We start from the raw sequence: 13,466 nt of genomic DNA on the forward strand, positions 1-13,466 counted from the left end.
TATCTATTCAAAATTTATAAAAAAAAAAAAAAATGCAGTACTAAGAAATGTGAATAATATATAAACATTATAATAAACATGGTAATTAACCACTTAAGCCCCGGAAGATTTTACCCCCTTCCTGACCAGGGGGTATTTTGCGATTCGGCACTGGGTGACTTTAACGGACATTTGCGCAGTCGTGCGACGCCGTACCTAAACGAATTTGACGTCCTTTTTTTCCCACAAACAGAGCTTTCTTTTGGTGGTATTTGATCACCTGTGCGATTTTTTGATCATGCGCTATAAACAAAAAAAGAGCGTCAATTTTGCAAAAATAAAAATAGTTTTCACATTTTTTTATATAAAATTCCCCCCAAAAAAATGTAAAAATCTAAATTTTTTAACATTTTCAGCCAATTTGTTTTATGCAAAAAGCGTCTTTTGATTGGTTTGCGCAAAAGTTATCGCGTTTACTAACAAAGGGAAAGATTTTTGTCATTTTTGTTGTTTTTTTTTTAACGCGTAATGGCGGCGATCTTTTTTTTGCGTTACTGCGACATTGCGGCGGACAGATCGGACCCTTGACTGACATTTTTGACACTTTTGGGGTTACCAGTGACATTACTACAGTAATCAGTGCTATAAATATGCACTGTTACTGTAAAATTACCATGGCAGTGAAGGGGTTAACTTTTTTTGAGAGGGAGGGGTTATGTGTGTCCCTAGGGGCGTGATTCTAACTGTGATTGGCTGTGGCTTGAGGTGTAGGAACAGTGATCAACGGTCCTACATAGTAGAACTGTATGATCACCATTCCTACACAGGGGAGAATGACAGGCGGCTTGTTTATATTAGCCGCCTGCCTTTCTCCCTCTCCACCGACGATCGCGAGTGACCGGCGGACGATCGGGTCCGCCGGTCACACGCGCGGGGGGGTCCGTGACCACGGGGGAGCGCGCCTCCGGCGGCACGCGCTCGCTCCTGAGACCCTCACAGGCTAGCGACGTAGTACTACGTCGTTCTGCCTGTGAGGGGCTGACCGCCGCAGTAAATAGTCGTGCGGCGGTCGGCAAGCGGTTAATGTGAACTAAACTTATAACAAAGTGACCATGTATCAAAAAGTCAGTAATGAAAATGTGAATCTTCAACAGTGCAGATCCAGGTAATAGATATTAGTGGTATAGGAAAAGCGTGAGTAGATCAGCCACCACCAACATCTAGGGGACTTACAAGAAATGGTGGACCCAGTTTGGGTTATTCCTAATGGGTCAATACAGGCAGTTGTGTATCCACATCAGCTATATAGGGAAAGAAGGTTGATACCGATATGTAACTTGACTTTCCAAAGTACTAGAGATATTATGAAATAATCCAACATCAAAAGGAAAAGGCAATCCACGAATGACACATGGGTATATCTTCTCCAGTTATCTCAATTGATGAATAACCAAAAGACGTATATCATTTAGCATACAAGGGAGAGACTCGGCAGGAAAGGGGGCATAGGGGGTTTGCAGGGTCAGAACTCAATGACCGGTCGAGTAGGGGGGGTGACCTCAAAGTGGTGTAGAAAACTGGACCATTTTTGGTAGAAGGACTTCCGGGAGGTGTGCGATGTAAAATCTGTGTTGAGACGATCTAGGGATAGAAGAGTGGTAAGCTCCGATTGTACTCGGGATATTGAGGGAGGCGTAGTAGAAATCCATTGGGCCAGGATTGTCCTCCTCGCCACTATAAGACACGTAAGGATCCACAGGCGGTGTGGAGAGGGGGATGTGCCTGACCATTTTTGTAGGCGTTTGTCCCAATATCCGAAAAGAAGGAGCAAGGGGTCCTTTGGAACAGTGAAACGGGTGACATCAGTGATGAAAGCCAAAAGGTGATCCCAAAACAAGGAAATCTTAGGGCAGGACCAAAACGATACAAGGTGTTTATTATAGGATTAAAAACGCTTACAATATAGCAGATAAAATCAGACCTTCAAATAGTAATCGTGTAGAAAGATCGGACCCCTGACTGACATTTTCTGACACTTTTGGGGGGACCAATGACATTACTACAGTAATCAGTGCTAAAAATTTGCACTGTTACTGTAATAATGACACTGGCAGGGAAGGGGTTAACCTAGTGTGTGATCAAGGGGTTAAATGTGAGCCTAGGGGAGTGATTCTAACTGTGGGGGGGGCGGGGCTTGTGAAATAATCACAGAGACATGTGATCCTATATAGCAGGATCACAGGCGCTCTGTGATCATTCCAGAGAGAAGAACGGTTAGCTGTGTTTACAACAGCTGACCGTCCTTCTCTCTCAGCGGGGAGCGATCGCAGGTGGCAGGCAGCAATCGGAGCCGCCTGACACATGCATCGACTTCTCCGCTGCCGAGTGGGGGTGGGAGCACGCTGCTGTCGGCACGTGCTCACCCCCTAGCTTCCCATGCGCGACTGATGTAGACATACGTCGGTTTGCGCAGGAGAGCCACCCTGCCACAGTAAAAAGGCGGCGGACAAGACATACTTGGCCTCTCTAGCTACTTGTACTATGAAGTAATTCATCTTCAGTGCCGGTGCACACTAGCGTGATGCTAGGAGATCACAACACAGACTGAATAGTTGGTTTCAGTTGGTTTCTAGTAAACCATGTAGTGTGATTACATTATAGGCTGCTGGGCTGCCAAGAGTCTGCTGCTAGTAGCATACCATTAGCTATGGACGCCCGTGTGACTGCTAGGTGGCCAGGGACAGAAGGAGGCCCTATTAGTTAGGCTCTTAACCTTCTTAGCAGTATTCCCGAGTGTGGCTCGGGGTTAAATTTCAGAGCCAAAAGCGGTAACCCCGAGCCACACACGGGGTACCGCCAGAAGCATCGCTGGATCCTGTAAGAGAGGTTTCTTACCTTGTCACCGGGATCCAGTGATGTGTCCCGGCGGTGTCTGGCGGAGGATCTTCCTCCCGATCCTCTCCGTGCCCCGGCTTCCATCTCCTGCGACGTAACATTCGCAGGGGGGTGGAATCGGCGGCAAATTCAAATGTAAAAACACACCAAACACACTGATACCATTCAAAATAAAGTAAAACTTTCCTGCAGTTTTACTGTACTTTTTATGTATATATATATATATATATATATATATATATGTATATATATATATATATATATATATATATATATATATATATATATATATATATATATATATATGTATATATATATATATATATATGTATATGTATGTATATATATATATACATATACATACATATATATATATATATATATATATATATATATATATATATATATATATATATACCTAATTATTGTGAATGAGCAGCCCAAACCAACTGTATACATTATATATATATACCGTATTTATCGGCGTATAACACGCACTTTTTCCTCCTAAAAATGGAGGAAAAAGCAGCAGTGCGTGTTATACGCCGATATTAAATAAAAAAGTGCCAGGAAACATCGCCGAGAGCAGAAGGGGCGGGCCGGGCAGAGAAGGAATGACGAGCTGTCATTAGAGCAGAAGGGGGCGGGTCGGGCCGAGGAGAAGGAAGGACGAGCTGTCATTAGAGCAGAAGGGGGCGGGCCTGGCCGAGGAGAAGAGAGAACGAGCGAGCGCAGTCATCGGAAGTCCCTCCTATGACAGACGTCACACGTCTCGGCAGAGGAGGCGGGACTTCCGATGACTGCGCTCGCTCGTTCTCTCTTCTCCTCGGCCAGGCCCGACCCGCCCCCTTCTGCTCTTATGACAGCTCGTCCTTCCTTCTCCTCGGCCCGGACCGCCCCTTCTGCTCTCGGCGCTGCTTCCCGCCCATTTTTAAAACCTATTCGGACTGTTCCAATGGCGGTTGCGAGGCTGCATATTTGAACACTGCGCTTGCGACCCTGCATATATGGACCCTGCATATATGGACACTGCTGATGGCCTGCATATATGGGCACTGCATGTATGGACACTTCTGATAAGCTGCATATATGGGCACTGCATGTATGGACACTGCTGATAGGCTGCATATATGGGCACTGCATGTATGGACACTGCTGATAGGCTGCATATATGGACACTGCATGTATGGACACTGCTGATAGGCTGCATATATGGACACTGCATGTATGGACACTGCTGATAGGCTGCATATATGGACACTGCATGTATGGACACTGCTTATGGGCTGCATATATGGACATTGCTGATGAAGATTCATTGCTGGACACTGCTGATGAGGATGCATTCATGGGCACTGGTGAGATGTCATTTGATTTAAAAAAAAAAAATGTTCTGAGTTCAAAGCTGTTTATTTTGGTTATTGAGGTGCGTGTTATATGCCGGCGCGTGTTATACGCCGATAAATACGGTATATATATATATATATATATATATACAGTTGGTTTGGGCTGCTCATTCACAAGAATTACATGCAAAATAATGGTACCGCTTTCAGCACCTAAAATCCAAAAGAATCATACCGCCAGGGAGGTTAAGGCAAACCTGTGTGCATGTGAAGATGACGCAACTCCAGCAATGTAGCATTGCTGAGATTGCTGTCATCATTGAGTTTGTACCCCAGTATTGTTTCCAATCAAGAAGAGCTGGCGTCTGTCCACCTGTCTTAGCAGTGTCGTTTTTTTGCCCTCGAGGCTTCTGGTCATTCCGGCCAGCACTGAAATTAACCCTCTATGCAAAGTAAAGATGTAAAGAATCCCAAAGTGTTTCCTAAGCCAAACATTTTGAAAATAGGTCTGCAAAAAGAAAGCCACAATTTAAAGACCTTTGTATTAGGGTTGTAGAGTAATATGATTCAATTTACTAAAGGAGAAGATCATGATCACTTTTCTTTAGCTTAGCGAATATGGTGAAAATTCACATTGCAAAGAATACCCAATCACATGCAAGGGGCATTAAAAAAAAAACATGCCAAGTCAACATACAGAGCTTCACCTTGTGAACTAAGCTAACATAAAAATTCTTATGCAAAGTGAATAGGCTATTTATCGTTTTTTAACCCACTGGCACCGGGATCAGCGATTTTTAGCAGGTCTGCAACATTGCGGCAGACAAATCTGACACTAAAGCCTCATACACACGCAACGATTGTTGGCCCGTGAATTTTCGGCCAACGTCCGATCGGCCGATTGTCGGCTTGTTAGTATGATGCTTCTGATTACCGACTGAGACTTTTCGGCCGAACAAAATCTGGTGTGCATGCTATAAAATTTTTGTTGGCCGTCAACAGAACGGCCGATTGTTCGTCAGTCAGTACAGATTTCGTCAGACAAAAATCTGATGAGCAAGACTGGGCATGCTCAGAGAAGAAAAAACACACGGAAAGTTAACCATCACATGACATCACTTCTGAAGTTGGTTGTTGTTGGCCGAAAAAATTTGTGTGCAGTCTAGAGCACATTTCAACCAACACAACAACACTGGACAAAAGACGGCCGATCGGTCGGCCAACAATCGTTGCATGTGTACGAGGCATACTAAAACTGGTGCACACAGAATCTGGTGCAGCTGTGCATAGTAACCAATCAGCTTCCAGGTTTTGTTGTCAAAGCTTAATTGAATGCACTGAAGTTAGCAGCTGATTGGTTATTCTGCACAGCCGCACCAGATTCTGTGTGCACCAGTTTTAGTAAATCTCCCCCATAGTGACACTTTCTGAGGACCAGTGACACTAATACAGTGATCAGCGATTTTTAGCGGGTCTGCGACATTGCGGCAGACAAATTTGACACTAAGAGGTTGATTTACTAAAGGCAAATCCACTATGCACTACAAGTGCACTTAAAAGTGCAGTCTCTGTAGATCTGAGGGGAAGATCTGAAATGAGAGGAAGCTCTGCTGATTTCTATCATCCAATCATGTGCAAGCCAAAATGCTGTTTTTTATTTTCCTTGCATGCCCCCCTCAGATTTACAGCGACTGCACTTCCAAGTGCACTTGCAGTGCACTTTCAGTGCACAGTGGATATGCCTTTAGTAAATAACCCCCAAAGTGAAATTTTTGGGGGACCAGTGACACTAATACAATGATCAGCGATTTGTAGCGGGTCTGTGACATTGCGGCAGACAAATCTGACACTAAGTGACACTTTTCTCTATCGCTCATTGACAGACGTAGTCTTCTTGATTCTCAAGAGCTGGGTTATGTTGTCTCCGCAGGAGTAGGACTAGGCAGAATGACAAAACGTTCTGGCTCCACCCTAGGGGGCAGTCCCTGAGGGTATATCCTCCCTCTCTCTGCTACAGGGAATCAGTTTTTTTCTGTCTAGTCAGGAGTAAGGACCTAAGTTCCTTGCTGGGATCTTTTGGTCCTGGCAAGACTTTTTTTCTTTAAGAAAAAGACATTTTTTAGGTAGTTTTCTCCAGTGTTTTTTCCTGTGAGATCTTCAAGCAAAAATGCCGGACTGGGCGACACTTGTGGTCACCCCAGCCGGCCTACGAGCGCGTGCAGACCATGGCATTGCGCTTGGTCGGCCGCGACATATTCAAGTAAGTATGCGGGGCCGGGCGACGGGCTGGATGTTGAGATCCAGTGGTCACCCCGGTTTCTGCCTAAGAGCGCGTGCAGACCAGTGCGCTGAGTCGGCCGCGACGGAGTCCCAGTAAAGGGACTGACTTTGCGAGTTAAAAGCTCGCTTGGACGCCAGGTACCAGAGAGTCGAGGCGTCCACAAACCCCCACCCCGGTGGAGAGGGTATTGTGAAGAGAGGGTGCCTGTCGGTTCGGTATGGTGAGTAAACGTTCCCTTTTTTCCTCATTATGAGGCAGTATATATTATGGGCCCCTCCATATGTGGTCAGTATATATCTGATACCTACAAGTCCCCCTTGTAATACAGCATGTGTTTGTGGGAAGTGGACTTGGTTCAAGAGCTAACACTCTACCCAGCAGACTGTAACATTACAGCAGACATAGGAGGTATAATCCTACCTTATGTGCAGTGTATCTCTGTAGATCCATATGTCACCTCTTAGCAGAGTGCAGGTGGATGTGCTGGGAAGACGATATCGGCGGTCCGCCGCCATTTTGCCGTAGACCGAATGCATGTATGTCCTCAGGTCACGCCGGCCGCCATGTTTTTGGAGTCTTATGTCTCTTCTATGGGGGCGGCCATGTTTTGTGAGCCCAGCTACCTCGTGGAGGGCTGGGAACGCCGGAAGGCGTACAGAGGGGGCGGAGCCACGCCTTCTGCCCGGGAAAAAGCAAACAGCTCCTTCCAGTCTGTGTAAGACAGACGCTGACTGCAGTTTGTTGGAAACTGCACTGCATCGGTTGGTGAGCCTTGGGGGTCCCTCTCTCTCTCTCTGGGATCGAGAAGCAGGTACTCTGAGGGGCGCTATTGCGCTAGGGGGAGACACACAAAAAAAAAAAAGAAAAAGTTTTTTTGTTTTTGCTGGCAAAGGTGTCCTGTATTAACATGGACCCTGCCACTCATGTATCTCCTCCGGATCCCCTCGAGGGGTCTGCGGGATCCTCCAGCACCCCATTGACAATTGAATCTTTGTCAGCTATTATGGAAACTTTTGTGTCCCGGGTGGAAGTGGCTTGTCAGGGACAGGGCGCAAGAAAGCGACCCCCGCCTAACCCCTTATTATCTGAAACCTCGGATTCAGACTCTGAGCCTATTTCTGCAGTTGCAGGTACTTCATCTGGTATTGGTGTCTCGGGTCCTGTCTCTTCAGACAGTGAGGAGGATGTTTCGGCATCCGCCATAGCCCGAGAGGAAGCGTTGGTAAACGCACTCATTGTATCTGTTCAAGAGACTTTAAGGTTACAGGGTATTCCATCAGAAATAGCTGAAACTGAGATCCCTTTTGGGACTAAAAAGCGCATCAAAGTGGCGAAGGTTTTTCCATTGCCCAAATGTTTTGGCAATCCAATCGAAGAAGAATGGCGTCTGCCAAAACGCACTTTTAATATTTCTAAACGCATTGACAGGCGTTATCCGTTTGAGGAAACCCTGATTAAGAAATGGACAGAACCACCTGTGGTGGATTCACCTATTGCTAGATTGAATAAAGCCACGGTTATTCCTTTAGAAGACGCTCCGTCTTTTAAAGATCCAGTGGATCGCAAGATAGAAGCTATGTCTCGCACCATGTTTTCCTTGATTGGATCAGCTTTCAGACCAATAATTGCTATTGGTCTGGTTTCGCAGGCTGTAACTGAATGGACCAAGTGGTTACGCCGGGACTTAGAAGAAGTCCCTCAGGCGGTATCAGATTTGTTGGAACAAATGATACAGGGGTTACAGTTTGTATGTGATGCGGCGTTAGACGCCACTCCATTAATGGCGCGAGCATCAGTCTCAGCAGTGGTTCTCAGGCGTACACTGTGGCTAAAAGGTTGGTTAGCCGACCAAGGTTCCAAAAAAGCATTGGCTAATATCCCCTTTTCAGGAGAGCGTCTATTTGGAGCCAACTTAGATGAGATCATTAAGGATCTCACCGGTGGAAAAAGCACCTTTTTACCGCAAAATTTTAAAGGTAGAGGAACTCGTCAAAGACGAGGGCCTTCTTTTTCTGCTCACAAGAGGTTTTTTCGTCCAGCGGGTGAAAAAACTAAGTCCTCCAAAGCTCCTACAGGAGGCGTCAGGGGTCGTTGGTCGGGCAAGCAAAAGCCCGCCCCCTCCAGACCTGAAGATAAACCATCCAAAGCCTGAAGGTGCGCCCCCACCCATAACTGGGGTGGGGGGACGTCTTCGCCGGTTCCCGGATCCATGGCTTTCCAGAATCCCGGACAAATGGGTTTGCGAAGTCATAAGGTCAGGGTACAAGATCGAGTTTCGATCTCTCCCACCGGCGCGATTCTTCCCTTCCAATATCCGTCTATCCGCAGATCGTTTAGAAGATCTGCGGAGAGCAGTCACAGATTTACTACAACAAGGAGTGGTAGTCCACGTTCCTTGGACAGAACGGTTTCTAGGGTTTTATTCAAACCTGTTTACAATACCCAGGAAAGAGGGCAAAGTGCGTCCAATTCTGGACTTAAGAGCACTCAATTCTTTCGTCAACATAAGAAGATTCAGAATGGAGTCCATTCGCACGGTAGCAGCCTTCCTGCATCCAGGGGATGTCCTAGCGTCCATAGACATCAAGGACGCCTATCTTCACATTCCCATTTTCGCAGGACATCAGCGTTTTCTACGCTTTTCCGTAGAGGAGAACCACTATCAGTTTGTGGCGTTACCTTTCGGTCTCGCCACGGCTCCGCGGGTCTTCACAAAGGTGTTGGCCCCAATGTTGGCACTTCTGCGCCAAAGAGGTATATTGATTCTAGGTTACCTAGACGATCTTCTGCTTCATGCAGAGTCTCCTCAGACCTTGCTACAAAACATAGAAATTACTATGATTTCTTTACAGGAATTCGGGTGGCTGGTGAACCAGCAAAAGTCATTTCTGGTTCCCACCCAGAGGCTCGAATATCTGGGTCTAATTCTAGACACAGCCAGGACGAGAGTTTTCCTTCCGGTAGGGAAACTTCGAAAGATTCAATCAGCAGTCCAGTTGTTACTGTCCAACAGCTGGTCTTCCCTTCGGACGTGCATGAGGGTTCTGGGGTTGATGGTGGCTTCATTCGAAGCAGTCCCATTTTCCCAGTCCCATACCCGAATTCTTCAGCAAGAGATTCTTCTCAGATGGAATCGGAATCCGGAATCCCTGGACAATCAGATACGATTGAGCAAACAGACCAGAGAGTCTCTGGTTTGGTGGCTTCGGTCTCCAATGCTCAGCCAGGGAAAGTCATTTCTGCCAATATATTGGACGATAGTGACCACGGATGCCAGTCTATCCGGATGGGGAGGAATTCTTGGTCAGTTATCTGTCCAGGGACTTTGGTCCCCGGAAGAATCCAGGTTACCGATAAATGTATTGGAACTGAGAGCGATCAGACTTTGTCTGATTCACTGGACCGAGCAGCTCCAGGGCAGCCCGGTTCGGATCCAGTCGGACAATGCCTTGGCCGTGGCTTATGTCAATCATCAGGGGGGCACCAAGAGTGTCCGAGCGGCCAAAGAAGTGGCTTGCATTCTTCGCTGGGCGGAACGATTTGTTCCAGCAATCTCTGCGGTGTTCATTCCGGGGGTGGAGAATTTGCAGGCAGATTATCTCAGCCGTCAGACCCTGGATCAGGGGGAATGGTCCCTCCATCCAGACGTTTTCCACCAGTTGTGCCTACGGTGGGGCACCCCGGATGTGGATCTGTTGGCATCACGATTCAACAGGAAAGTTCAGAGATTCGTGGCTCGCTCCCGCGATCCTCTAGCAGAAACCGCAGACGCACTGATCGCCCCGTGGGGGCAATACCAGCTAATATATGCCTTCCCTCCTCTCGCGTTACTGCCAAGACTTCTTCGCAGGGTAGAGGAGGAAGGAATCCCAGTAATCCTGGTAGCTCCGGACTGGCCTCGTCGAGCTTGGTACGCCGACATGGTCAGACTGGTGGCGGACGTCCCATGGAGACTTCCTCTCAGGGAGGATCTACTGTCTCAGGGACCGATCTTCCATCCTGCTTTACGATCGCTGGCTTTAACGGCCTGGCTATTGAGACCCAGGTGCTGAAGGACAAAGGTTTGTCAGCTTCAGTTATTCCTACTCTAGTTGAAGCAAGGAAAGCGACTTCCAGAAAGATTTATCATCGCACATGGAAGTCCTACATTGCATGGTGTGAACCTTTGGGGTTCCGTCCTCGGTCTTATTCGATTAGTCGAATATTGGCTTTTCTGCAACAAGGGGTTGAGCAGAAACTGGGCTTGAGTACTATCAAGGGTCAGGTCTCAGCATTAGCCATCTTCTTTCAGAAGCCTTTGGCTACTCATTCCTTGGTGCGGAATTTCATCCAGGGGGTGCGACATCTGGCTCCGCCAGTGCACGCGCCGTTACCCCCCTGGGATCTTAATTTAGTGTTGTCGGTTCTTCAGAAACCTCCCTTTGAAGATATTAGGGAGATTCCTCTACCCACGTTGTCCCAGAAGGTGGCCTTCTTGGTGGCTATTACTTCTGCACGCAGGGTGTCAGAACTGGCCGCATTATCTTGTCGTTCACCATATCTGGTGGTTCATAGAGATAAGGTGGTTCTTCGTCCGAATCCATCCTTCCTACCAAAAGTGGTTTCAGAATTTCATCTGAATGAAGAAATTGTATTACCTTCCCTGTGTCCTAAGCCCAGTCATCCTCGGGAATTTGCTTTGCACTCCTTGGATGTGGTCCGGGCGATCAGGGTATACTTGAAAACGACAGACTCGTTTCGCAAGACGGATTCACTTTTTGTGATCCCAGATGGACCCAAAAAGGGGTTGCCTGCATCTGCCGCGACCATTTCCAGATGGATCAGACAGACGCTAGTGCAGGCTTATTCTATTAAGGGTCGGGAGCCCCCGTTCCCTGTTAAGGCGCACTCCACTCGGGCACTTAGTGCGTCATGGGCCTTTCGCCATCAGGCGTCAGTGGTCCAGGTGTGCAAGGCGGCTACCTGGTCGTCGGTGCATACCTTCTCTAAACATTATAAAGTTGATGTAATGGCATCGTCTGATGCCTCATTTGGCCGCAAGGTTTTGCAGGCCGCAATTTGAGGAGACCAGTGGTCTACCTCGAGGGTTTTTTTTCCGTTGGAAAATTTTTTCTTTAGTCTCATTTTTTGTTTATAATGAGCCTTTAAAACTTCTAGTTTGGCACCGGTTGGGCCTACTAGATTGGATTTGATTTTGTCAATCCCACCCCTCATTTGTGGCACTGCTTCTGGATGTCCCAGCTCTTGACAATCAAGAAGACTACGTCTGTCAATGAGCGATAGAGAAAAATGGATTTTTGTAAGAACTTACCGTAAAATCCTTTTCTCTTAAGCTCATTGACAGACGTAGTACCCGCCCCTCTATCATTGAGTTGGGTTGGGTTAAATTCTCTGTACTGCTTTAAACAGAACTGATTCCCTGTAGCAGAGAGAGGGAGGATATACCCTCAGGGACTGCCCCCTAGGGTGGAGCCAGAACGTTTTGTCATTCTGCCTAGTCCTACTCCTGCGGAGACAACATAACCCAGCTCTTGAGAATCAAGAAGACTACGTCTGTCAATGAGCTTAACCACTTAAGCCCCGGAGGATTTGGCTGCTAAAGGACCAGGGGTTTTTTTGCGATTTTTTACTGCGTGACTTTAACGGACAATTGCGCGGTCGTGCGACGCTGTACCTAAACGAATTTGACGTCCTTTTTTTCCCACAAACAGAGCTTTCTTTTGGTGGTATTTGATCACCTGTGCGATTTTTTGATCACGCGCTATAAACAAAAAAAGAGCGTAAATTTTGCAAAAATAACAATATTTTTCACATTTTTTTATATGAAATTCCCCAAAAAAAAAAGTAAAAATCAAAATTTTTTAACATTTTTCGGCCAATTTGTTTTATGCTACCTATGTTTGGTAAAAAAAATCGCAAAAAGCGTATTTTGATTGGTTTGCGCAAAAGTTATCGCGTTTACTAACAAAGAGAAAGATTTTTGTCATTTTTGGTGTTTTTTTTTTTAACGCGTAATGGCGGCGATCTGCGATTTTTTTTTCGGTACTGCGACATTGCGGCGGACAGATCGGACCCTTGACTGACATTTTTGACACTTTTGGGGTTACCAGTGACATTACTGCAGTAATCAGTGCTATACATATGCACTGTTACTGCAAAAATGACACTGGCAGGGAAGGGGTTAACTTTATTGGACAGGGAGGGGTTAAGTGTGTCCTAGGGGCGTGCTTTCTACTGTGTAGGGACATTCCTATTGGTGTAAAAGCAAAGATCAACCGTTCTACATAGTAGAACGGTCAGATCTTTACTTTTACACAGGGAGAACTGACAGGCAGCTTGTTTACACAAGCTGCTCTGTCTTTCTCCCTTCACAGGAGCGATCGCAGTGTGACTGGCGGACATCGAGTCCGCCGGTCACACGCACTGACTTGCCTGTGAACGAGCCGCGGCGGGCGCGCGCCTCGGCGGGCGCGCGCCCGCCCGCGATAGGCTCGCAAGTCAGTGACAGGCGAGTGACGTACCGATACGTCACTCTGCCTGGCCGGGGCTGACCGCCGCAGTATATAGTCGTGCGGCGGTCGGCAACCGGTTAAGAGAAAAGGATTTTACGGTAAGTTCTTACAAAAATCCATTTTTTGGGGACCAGTGACACTAATACAGTGATCAGCGATTTGTAGCGGGTCTGCGACATTGCGGCAGACAAATCTGACACTAAGCGACACTTTTTGGGGACCAGTGACACTAATACAGTGATCAGCAATTTTTAGCGGGTCTGTGATATTGCGGCAGACAAATCTGACACTAAGCGACACTTTTTGGGGACCAGTGACACTAATACAGTGATCAGCAATTTTTAGCGGGTCTGTGATATTGTGGCAGACAAATCTGACACTAAGCGACACTTTTTGGGGACCAGTGACACTAATACAGTGATCACCGATTTTTAGCGGGTCTGCAACATTGCG

The 13,466-nt window shown here is 46.9% G+C and overlaps 1 protein-coding gene across 1 annotated transcript in view; it reads left to right on the forward strand.

Annotated features, from left to right (window-relative positions):
* Positions 1–13,466, forward strand: part of DGKB (diacylglycerol kinase beta) — a 905,602-nt gene that overhangs the window by 447,196 nt on the left and 444,940 nt on the right. The window lies entirely within an intron of this gene.

This window comes from Pelophylax lessonae (genome assembly GCF_965119305.1).
Source record: "Pelophylax lessonae genome assembly, chromosome: 5".
Lineage (NCBI taxonomy): Eukaryota > Metazoa > Chordata > Amphibia > Anura > Ranidae > Pelophylax > Pelophylax lessonae.